This window comes from Conger conger, chromosome 2 (assembly GCF_963514075.1).
Source record: "Conger conger chromosome 2, fConCon1.1, whole genome shotgun sequence".
In the NCBI taxonomy this organism is placed as follows: Eukaryota; Metazoa; Chordata; class Actinopteri; order Anguilliformes; family Congridae; genus Conger; species Conger conger.
Window position 1 is genome coordinate 5,011,549 of NC_083761.1, and position 12,103 is coordinate 5,023,651.

Here is a 12,103-nt window from a genome sequence, read left to right on the forward strand (position 1 = left end):
TCCCAACAAGATGTTCGGTGGCGGTGGCGGTTCCTCCATCCGTGCTGTGGATCAACATCAAAGCCCGGCGTGAGCGGGGCGGGCGGGGTGGAGGGGGCGGAGGGCGGGAGGTTTGGGGGGCCCCCGCACCCCGAGGGGGGGGAAGGGAGAACATGCCCGATGTTACAATGCCGGTTTTCCGCCGGGGTCCAAGGTCAAACGTGGATCCTATTTACACCTCCCCGCACCAGCAGGAATTGGGGGGGTGCCGGGGGGTGGGGGAGGGGGGGGAGGGAGGGGTAATTACAGACCACTTCTCGTTGTGGCCGTGGGACAAACAGAATCGCAGTCGGTTTCTACACACGCACATAAACAAAACAGCCCCCCCCCCCCCCCGATAGCATCGCAGAATCAGTTCAGCATGTGTTGCTTCTCCTATCCCTCTCCCTCCCTCTCTCTTTCTCCCTCTCTCCACCCCTGCATTTTCTGTTTGAAACCCTTTGAGGAGTAAGATCATAAATATGTGATTAGACTGTTCCGCTCTGAATATTTTTAAATGGCTGATGTATCAATCATGGCTGGTAACTGAAACCAGAGGCAGTTGCAGCAGAGACTGGTCAGGTGCTAGCGTTAGCGTCATGCCCATGGAAATGACTGGTAGCCGCAGTTAGCAAAATCTCCCATTCATTGTCAATGGCTGCACTATGGATTGTGGGTAATTTTGCTACAAAGGACTGCTCAGCCTGCTACTGGCTTAAACAAATGAAGGAATGGATGAAATGGAAAACGAATGGAAGTCAATTGGGAACTTCATTATGGGCGCTACTTAAACCCTGATAACAACGATTAAAAATCCTTTATTCCCATTTTTTCTTCTTTATGCATGAAAAATCCTGTTTGACTTGATGTGTGGTACATCACGAAGTGTGAATATTTAACCAGCTTAAAAAAAGCAGCTTTGATCGGTTATGTTCTACTTGTTGGCGCTGAAACATTTGGCTACAAAAAGAAGACCAGGACACACGGCGCCTAGCTTCATCCGAGTTCGGACCTCGGCTGCAAAGTGTGCAGTGGAACTCATAAAAGGCTAAGCTAGCACTGCTGAATGATGCTATGCCACCATTGTACTGGCTCCTGTTGACCTGCTGCTTATCCAGGTATCTCTGTCGAAACACCAGAGGAGTTCCAGAACACTGACTTTTGAAAAATGTCAAAAAAAAAAAAAATGTAAATTTGAACTTCGCCTCAAAATCTATCGGCACAATAAACTGGTGGCAATGTTCTTTTGTGGCAGTGAGAAATCAGAGTGCAACGTGAAATACAGTGAGATATGCATCGCACTACGACAAAACAGCGATGCACACTTATCTATAATTACAATCAAAATGGTGGAGCCATAGGTGGCTTTGCAGGCAGCATACGCTGTAGGAAGCGCACAGGTGAGAGGCCCTGTATTACAGATGAAAAACGAACAAACTCTTTAAATACACACCGGAAATGAACCCCCAAAACGCCCAATCCTGGAGAGTGAGGTTTAATTACCGGATAGCAGGGGAGGGGATCCCACCAGTACAGAAAGCAGTTTCTCGTACAAAACTTTCACATTAAACAGAGAGAAAGACAGGCTTTCTCCCCCCACCTCCCCACCATAAAAGAGGGAGCGAGAGGAATTGATAGATAGATCCTTTCTTTTAATACGTTACACGGATTGTTGGTTGCAAGGTTGGGTGCCCCCCCCCCTTTGGAAAAAGCCACACCCCCCAGGTCAGGTCAGTTTGAGAAGCGGTCCCGTTTCGGGAGGTCTTACGTTACAATGGTACTGCGTCACCCTACCCCCCCCAACCCCCCCCCGCCCATCCTAATCTCCCCCAAGACCCCCCCCCCCCCCCTCCCCAGGAGTGGTAACCGGAGACATGGGAGGGGGGTGTTTGTGTATGAGACAAACGGGCAGCCAATCTCGGGCCCCAGGGTGCACCACTCCCCGCGGCTGATGCTGATGATGTCACCTCACCCCCATACTGGCTGCCTGGCTTCAGGTTCTCAATCCGTCTGAATTATTTACAGAGTTTAATTCAATCAGCAGCGTTTACACTGCCCTCGTGATCCAGCTCCCTGCACTGTTACAGGAAACAAAACAACCCCCCCCTCCGCCGCTTCCCACCCCCTACCGCCTCTTATAACACCCCCCCCACACTCTACACCCCCCCCTACTAGACACCTCTCCGTACCCCGCCCGCCCATTTTAAAAGATGCAACAGTGGATTAAAGAACTGTAATTCCACAAGACACACAACCCACTACAGCAACCTGAGCAATACTGCAGCATACTGTACTTTATTCATATAGAATTATTACTATTTAAAAATGATATAATATTGTTATTATTATATTTTTACATCGATAGGGAGTTGCATGGATTCAGTGCTTTACAGTGAGGAGGGGGAAACTCGCCTCGACCACCACCTGGGTGTAGCATCCACCTGGGTGATGCACGGCAGCCATTTTGTGCCAGAACGTATCATCATCATTATTAGTATTGTTATTATAAATGTTACCAGTAACACTTACATACCAATACATGGACATACTGGATATGCAGATATCATTGCTGCTGTTCATATTATTGCAGCTTTTTTGCATGCGCCATACAGTACATTATTGACGTGAAATGTAAATCATATTTTCCAAAAACATTAATGTATTTACAGTACATTGCGGTATATATTCCATTTGGGCCTGCCAGCTTTTTGGGTGTGGGTGGTGTGTGTGTGTATGTGTGTGTGTGATGGTGGTGTGTGTGTGTATGTGTGTGTGTGTGTGTGTGTGTGTGATGGTGGTGTGTGTGTGTGTGCATGTGTGTGTGTGTGATGGTGTGTGTGTGTGTGATGGTGGTGTGTGTGTGTGTGTGTATGTGTGTGATGGTGGTGTGTGTGTGTATGTGTGTGTGTGTGTGTGTGTGATGGTGGTGTGTGTGCATGTGTGTGTGTGTGATGGTGTGTGTGTGTGTGTGATGGTGGTGTGTGTGTGTGTCTGTGTGTCTGTGTGTGCGTGATGGAGGTGTGTGTGTATGTGTGGTGGGGGGTGTAGATTTAAAGCCCCTCACCCCTCCTAGACATTTGGGAAAAGTCCCCCAGTCTGTGGCCAAAATGTTGCGTTGAGTACAGTAGAGTATAACACATGGCCCTTAGTCATCGGATATTCACCCCTGGACCCCCCGCCCAAACCACACCCCCCCCCCCCCCCCCCCCCGGTTAATTCAACAGAGGGCAGAGAACAAAAGAAGCCCTTGTCAGAGGGGCCTTGACACCCCAGGGAGGCTGGGGTTACAAGATGAGGCGGCCAGCCTTGGTTTCGGGGGGCCTTGGTTTCCCCTCCACCCCACCCCACCCCAAACACCCCCCAATCCGGCATCCGCCCCCTCCAACGTCCCTCTTTGTGCTCCTACAGGGGAGCGGGCATGTTCCAGATTCACCCAGGAACCTGCAGGGGCCAAACCGCCGTCATCTTCTCATCAGAGGTCAAAGGTCAGACGCTGACAGGCTGGTCTTTGCCCCATCAGCGTGAGTGTGGGGAGGGGGGGGGGGGGGTGTTAACATCACAGCCCACATGGTCTGCTGCACATTCGACTAAAACCTGTTTAAGAAGTCTATGAAGGGAAAAATGTGTCTAAGATCTAAGAGTCTAAGACCTACTCTTGAGCCACTGACAAATACGGCTATTAGCACCTTATACTTGGACTGAATTCATGCAGAAAAAAGAAAACGAATTTAAACCAAAAAAAATTACTAATTATGGGTAAGGGAGGTAGACAAAAATGGTATGTAAATGAGTGGTATGTGAGTCAGTGGTATTTCAGTTAGATGTTAGATAATTCTAATTACAAATGATAATTTATGTCCACACATGAACTACTCACATTAAAACAGGACCTTTTTTTTCCCTTACAAAACAAAACTAAAAAAGCAGCCAGACCAGAAGCTGGTGGATGTTCTCCGTATTCGATGATTACTTACATAAGAGGGGCAATTATGTCTTTAAAGAGGTTACAGAGCGTACAGGAAGGGCACGCTAAACGATAAACAGGCCCGGCACGCAGGAGAACGCGAGAGGAGCCTCTCTCCAGGGTTTCAGGGCAATCAGCAGAATCAGAGCCGGTGTCCTGTTCCCTGTTCAAGGGGATCGCTCCCGACATCAAAACACAGGTTCTGCACAGCCTGCGGGGGGGTCTGCACAGCCCGCGGGGGGGTCTGCACAACGCACAGCTCACTGAGACTCAAAAACACACACACACGCACACACACGCACACAAATACAGACACTTACTGAGACTACACGGCATCAAAAACACACACACACACGCGCACACAAGTACAGACACTTACTGAGACTACACGGCATCAAAAACACACACACACAAATGCACACAAATGCATAAACACACACATTTACATATACATACATGCTTGCACACAGATGCATACACACGCTCACACATGCAAACACACACACACAAATGTACACAGTTACATATATAGACACTCACACATGTGTTCATACAGAAACCCACACACAGATACACGCACACACACACACACACACACATATGCACATATATAAACACACACACACACACATGCATGCGCATAGAGAAACACACGCACACACAAAAGCGAGTAAAAATGTCAAAGATGCCAGACTGGAGGCCTTGATCCTGACGGTGTGTTCCTGAAGGGCCCCTCTCTCACACAGAGAGCAGATTATCTGGGCTTTGGGTTACGCGCTAAGCAGGTCGTCATCCCCTCTCTGGGCAAGGCAACCAGGAGAGAGGCAATCCCTCCTCCTCTCTCTCACCGTCTCTATCTCTCTCACTCACTACCTCTCACTCTCTCTCTCACTCACTGTCTCTCACTCTCTCCCTCTCTCTTGCTCTTTCTCTCTCCCTCCCCCCCCTCTCTCTCACTCACTGTCTCTCTCCCTCCCTCCCTCCTTCTCACTCTCTCCCTCCATCTCTTTCCCTCCCTCTCTCACTCTCTCGCTCGGTCTCTCTCCCTCCCTGCATCCCTCCCTCCCTCCCTCTCCCCCTCTCCCCCTCTCCCTCGCACAGACCCAGGCTCTGGCCCACTTTCCTTTCTGGGTAAGTGGAGCTAATCCCGAGGTCAGGGAAGGGCAGCCGCTAGCCCTGCTAGGCCCTCTACACCCGCATCCAGAGAGTAATCTTTCTCACACACGCGAGATTTCACATGAGCACTTTCAGAGCCAGGCTCAAGTACGGGGATTAAAAATAAAACATAATTACATTTCTCTGCTTCGCTCTCTCTCTCTCTCTCTCTCGCTCTCACTCTGAAATTCTGATTTAAAAAACGCTTTATTGGCATGACATAAGATAATACGTGTGTTGCCAAAGCTTTACAAGAGCATCGCGATGCATATGAACTCCATATAAACAAGCGCTTGTAAATTTAACAAGTACATCTCTCTCACTCCCTCTCTCTCCCCTTCTCCCCTCCCCTGTCCATGGTTGGCAGTCAATATTGTGCAAATTTTTTTAATGTTTTATTTCTTAATTTCATATGGAAAATGACTGGAACGTTTGGAAGCAAATCAGATTTGTTTTTTTGCACCTCGTGGAGAAATTATTTGCAGTGCTGCAGCTTGTGGGGAAGTGTCTTTAACAATGTTGACACATTCTTAGAATAGGGAGAATCCCTCAAATGAATTATAATGAGTTTAGATCCTTGTTAAATTACGGCAGGATTCTTCAACAAAAACGCGATTGCTTACAGTCTCTGCTGGCTCTCCTTCCAATCAGCATCCAATCTGCTGGCTCGTCTTCCAATCAGCATCCAATCTGCTGCCTCATCTTCCAATTTCCAATCAGCATCCAATCTGCTGGCTTGTCTTCCAATCAGCAGCCATTTTTGGCCTTGGAAACAAGGTGTGCAGATCGCAACAGCGCCATCATGACGACCTGTTCATTTTACCAAGGTCATACAGTGCAGTCCAGAAGTACTTGGACAGTGGCAGGATGTCTGTTTCTTTTGGTACTGTTCTCGAGCACACTGCATTTTGAAATTAAAACATTAATATGAAGGTTAAACTGCAGATTGTCACCTTTAATTTGAAGGCATTTATATCGATATTGGGAGAGTCCCCCCACAGTTTAGAGGACCAAAAGTAATTGGACAGTCAGCGTCTCAGCTGTTTCTGATTAGCCAGGTGTAGTCAATCGCTTCATAAGCGCAGGTGGAAGAAAGCTCTCAGTAGCTAGTCTCGCCGTGCATTCTGGGATTTAGAGTTTTTCCTGCGGCTGCTGCATTTTGCTGTAGCGCAGAAAAGTTTGACGTTTTCCGTGCGTTCCCGCGTATCGGCTAGGCCGGATCACACCCCCCCCCGCGGGATAATCTCCACTAATGCTCACGGCCGCTGTGCGCAAAATCAATAAACACCCGCCATTCCGCTAATGGACAGTGCGGATAACTGTACATTCCTGAGAATGAGGTCATCGAGCAGTTAGAATATCTGAGACGTACTGGCACAGAAAGCCCAATGGACCGAATACGAATAAATAAATAAATAAAATAATAATCATTGTGATACTGTTCTACTGTGGTAGCCAACCCTGTCCCTGGAGATCTACCGCCCTGTCGGTTTTCACTCCGACCCTAACAAAGCACACCTCATTCAACAGCTAGAGCAGGGCTGCCCAACCCTGTTTCCATGAGATCTACCGTAATATAGGGTTTCACTCCAACCTTAACAAAGCACACCTCGTTCAACAGCTAGAGCAGGGCTACCCAATCTTGTTTCTGGAGATCTACCGTCCTGTAGGTTTTCACTCCAACCCTAACAAGGCACACTTCATTCAACAGCTAGAGCAGGGCTGCCCAACCCTGTTCCTGGAGATCTACCGTCCTGTAGCTTCTCACTCCAACCCTAACAAAGCACACCTCACCCAACGGCTTGGTGACCTGCCAGTTTGTCGGGTCAGGGTTGAAATAAAAACTTGCAAGAGGGTACAGCAGATTTCCAGGAACAGGGCTGGTTACCATTGATGTTTTTTCTGTATTTTCTACTAAATATGATATGCTTACATATCTCTTCTCGGTGTGTTTGTGTGCATATGATTATAATAATGTATGTAAGTCTAGTGTGACGCATCAAGCATAATACATTTAGAATGCAATTTAGAAGGTTGTCCAACGCAGTTAAAAACATGATATTCTTATCCTTTCTACATGTACAATGGAAAATGTTGGCCAAATGTTGGAAAAGCTTCATGAAAACTCATTAAACACACTCTCCCTTTCTACTCCTGTTCTCCAAATTCCAACAGGAATCGCGAGAAGTCTGAATTCGACCAATCACGCGGACAGTGGTTCCCGCCAGACATGCAGCGGAAGTTTACCTCTGACCCCGTGACCCCCCTGACCTCTCACAGTGCCAGACGGGTCTGTTTGGGAGCACCAGACCATAACCGGATCTACGTAATCAGATTTACTCCACGCTGAACCTCAGCCCACCCCCGCCAATAAGCCCATTGATCTTTAAGACCGATCGATCATCCCCCAGCAATCCGGCGTGGGAGCCAGCCAGGAATCACGATTGATTCGTTTTTCAAGCGACAAAATTCCCTGGAACGGGGACAGACGTTAACCTTTAAAGGCGCAAGATCAGAGTGTCCTCAACTGAACATTCTAATGGTGATGTAACAATCACTGCCGGGTTCTAGAACACTGACTTACAGCTTTGGAAAAAAATAATAATAATCTATCGCAAAGAAATAACTGCAAATGAAATGTATCCATGGATGCCAATCAAAATAATTGAGGTGTAGGCGTATGCATATTTCAAATGCACCCAGACCAATTTCAGAACCACAATTAAATACTGAACTAATGAAAAACATCATATAAGTAATAGGTATAATACTACTACAACTACTACTACTAGTAATACTACTTTATATTATAATTATTAAAATTATTATTATTATTATTATTATTATTATTATTATTATTATTATTTATAATGCTATAATAGTGCTTTTCATTGTCTCAGATCTCTCATCTACCTGGGCAATGCACAGCGGCCATTTTGAATCAGAACACTGCCCACACATGACCTGCAGTGGAGTGTAAAGAGGAGGGGGGGGGGAGGTCTGGGTCTTTGGCAGTGACAAAGGGATCCCGCAAAAGAGGATTTCCCAAACTAACGGAGATCTGCGCTTGACCTCCGGGCGACACTGAGTTACTGGAAGGCAGATTGTCTGGTGTCGACTCGTAAACAAGGTGCTGAGCACCGCTTAACCTGGCAACCATTTTCCCTTACAGAAATGTTAAATGCCTTGTGAATACAATACAATTTAGGAAATATGTAATATACTGTAGATTAAGTTGCTAAATCTTATTCTGCTCTTGATACATCAAAATATTCGCAGTATTTTCCAGTTATGAAAGGGCTCTAATAATAATTAACCAATAATTATAATTAGGAGCAATTAACCATAGTTAACCATTAACCAGTGTTATTATTATAACTATTACTATTATTCCTTAATTTAAACAGGTCACTGTCTCGTTGAGATCAAGATCTCTTTTTCAAGAGAGACGTTTCAACGAAAACAGACAAAGATGAACTGAACCGACGCCGATATATATCTCCAACACACTGTTATAAGCGGGATGGATCAGGACGTATTCAACACGTGCAGATTGCAGGGAGAGCTTACTGCGAAGTCGACAAACGCCAGGTTGACCGCGTTACGCGGACAGCTGCTCCGCACCGGAGCAAGCAGTGGAAAAGCTGGACAGACGCGTGTTTGGGCTGGGAACGCGATAACTGATTTTGCACTTGAGCTGTCACAGCTTGCAGCATAAGGACTAGTAACTGACACTACGGACCAGATGCACACGTTTATTTATCATTCGGACATATGGTACGGTCACGTGTGTGTGTGAGAGAGAGCAATAGATGGAGAGAGAGAGAGAGGGAGGGAGGGAGGGAGGGAGAAAGGGTGAGAGAAAGAGAGAGAGACAGTGTGAGAGAGAGAGAGACAGAGTGTGAGAGAGAGGGAGGGAGAAAGTGGGTGAGAGAGAAACAGAGAGGGAGGGAGAGAAAGAGGGCGAGAGAGAAATAGAGGGATAATTTATGTCTGTGCGCATGCGTGTTTATTGAAATAATAAAATAATATCCCTCTACGAAGTCAACCCAGATCGACCCCTTCTTAAAACAGTGAAGAGGCGATTAGAGTTTTATTAGTTGTGGGCTATTCGTCCTCCATGTTCACAGGCTCAGGTGCCCGGAGATGTGTTTTATTTCTGACGGAGAGATGGAAGCAAGGCCGCAACCTCTGTCTAAAGACTGTGGAGGGGCGAGGGGAGGTGGCGTTTTCAGAAATAACGGTATGATAAGTGCCTTTTTGAGCCAGCAGCAGGCATCCTCCAGGGCTCATGGAGGCCCAGTGTGGGACTCTAGCCTGTATCGCGCCTGTCTAGTTTGTCTGCAAACGGAGAGAAGACTGGCATCAGAACGAGGCCTCATATTTCTCTCTCTTTTCAAGTAAGAAATCGTAAATTTATTTTTGTTACTGGATGTTCCGAAACTGCGCGTAACAGCACACCCGTAAATCACTTTCGAAATGACACCCGTAACGACTGCGTACTTGTGATTTTACAGCAGTGCTTTCTCTTTAAGCTAAATGGTTGGCATTTATATAGCGACTTTATAAATGCCTTTATCCAAGCCACTGTACAATTGATGCTTCTTATTCACCTTCATACACACACACCAATGGCGATTGGCTGCCATGCAAGGCACCAACCAGCTCGTCAGGAGCATTTGGGGGTTGGGTGTCTTGCTCACGGATGCCTCGACACACCCAGGGCGGGATCGAACCCGCAACCCTCCGACTGCCCGTACCGCCTGAGCCAATGATGCCCCCTTAGTGAGTATTGATCAGGGGTGCACAATAAGGGCCGATCCGTTTCAGGATTTTGTGGCTTCTGGTCTTAAACTTAATTATTTAATTGACTCAATCATATATTATCTGACATGTGTACGAGCACCGGCTACAGCTGCAGACTGCAAGTGCATCCTAATGATTTTACTGTGCTCAATTTATAGAGCTGTCAGGAAATGAAAAACAAGGCAATTGGTTGGAACAAAAACCAGTACGCAGACCAGCCCTTCGAGGACCAGAGTTGTGCACCCCTGGTATAGATCTATACACTGCATGGCATACAGTAATACAGACATTCAGAGAGCAGTCTGATAGCATTTCGAGCAGTGGTGTAGTAGCTCTGTAGTGTTGGGCTGATGTCACGCAAAACTTTGTAAAAGGATGAACTGGAACAAGCCAATGAACGTGTAAAAAACTGCAGCTCTCTTGTGCTCCAGCGTGTCACATGACCACCAGTCATTCCAGGAAGTAATGACAGCTGAGCCCAGGGCTAAAAGAAGTGAATTCAACATGAAAAACATCAAAGGAATTCAAAACATGTGTCAGCCAATCAGCTCGTGAGTCTGCACGGAGCGGTCATAAAACTTCTGGATGAAAGGTTGTCCATGGCGACAGGTTTGGTTGATTTACGATTCATTCCGCAAGAACCAGAATAAGGAATTTCAGTTATTGCATAAATTTTTCGGAATGTCTTTATGGCACGGACACAGAGCAAGGGTAGACATTCCTCGAGGGAAGGGCTCCCGAACCCTATTCCTGGAGACCTACTGTCCGCTCCAACCCTAACAAAGCACACCTCATTCCACAGCTAGAGATCTTTGAGTAGAAAATAAGGTGCGCCAAATTAGGGTTGAAAACCTACAGGACGGTAGATCTCCAGGAACAGGGTTGGGCAACTCTGCTCTAGCTGCTGAATGAGGTGTGCTTTGTTAGGCTTGGAGTGAAAACCTACAGGGCAGTAGGTCCTCCAGGAACAGGGTTGGGCAGTCCTGCTCTAGCTGTATAATGAGGGGTGCTTGGTTAGGTTTGGAGTGAAAACCTACAGGAGGGTAGATCTCCAGGAACAGGGTTGGGCAGCCCTGCTCTAGCTGTTAAATGAGGTGTGCTTTGTTAGGGTTGGAGTGAAAACCTACAGGGCAGTAGGTCTCCAGGAACAGGGTTGGGCAACTCTGCTCTAGCTGCTGAATGAGGTGTGCTTTGTTAGGCTTGGAGTGAAAACCTACAGGACGGTAGATCTCCAGGAACAGGGTTGGGCAGCCCTGCTCTCGCTGCTGAATGAGGTGTGCTTTCTTAGGCTTGGAGTGAAAACCTACAGGGCAGTAGGTCCTCCAGGAACAGGGTTGGGCAGTCCTGCTCTAGCTGTATAATGAGGGGTGCTTGGTTAGGTTTGGAGTGAAAACCTACAGGACGGTAGATCTCCAGGAACAGGGTTGGGCAGCTCTGCTCTAGCTGCTGAATGAGGTGTGCTTTGTTAGGGTTGGAGTGAAAACCTACAGGACGGTAGAACTCCAGGAACAGGGTTGGGCAGCTCTGCTCTAGCTGCTGAATGAGGTGTGCTTTGTTAGGCTTGGAGTGAAAACCTACAGGGCAGTAGGTCCTCCAGGAACAGGGTTGGGCAGCTCTGCTCTAGCTGCTGAATGAGGTGTGCTTTGTTAGGCTTGGAGTGAAAACCTACGGGAGGGTAGATCTCCAGGAACAAGGTTTGGCAGCCCTGCACTAGAATATAAACCCATCGAACACACACACTCACCCCCCCGTGACACCACTCCCTACAGACTGCAAGTTTACGGCTTACAGTCTAAACTTCTTCTTTTTTTTAAGAGAGAGAGAGTAAAATCTGGAGTTGAGTAACCATTTCAATCGCACAGATGTGAATCTTGGCCTCTCATTTCCCAAGCCACGCTATGGTGCTGGCTCCGACCGGGTGGCCTGTAGCGTAGTGGTTAAGGTGAACGACTGGGACCCGCAAAGTCGGCGGTTCGATTCCCCGGTGTAGCCCCAACAAGATCCGCACAGCTGTTGCGCCCTTGAGCAAGGCCCTTAACCCTGCATTGCTCCAGGGGAGGATTGTCTCCTGCTTAGTCTAATCAACCGTACGTCGCTCTGGATAAGAGCGTCTGCCAAAACTCGGCACGAAAGAGTAGGTCGCTCGCCGCTTCGGGCCGC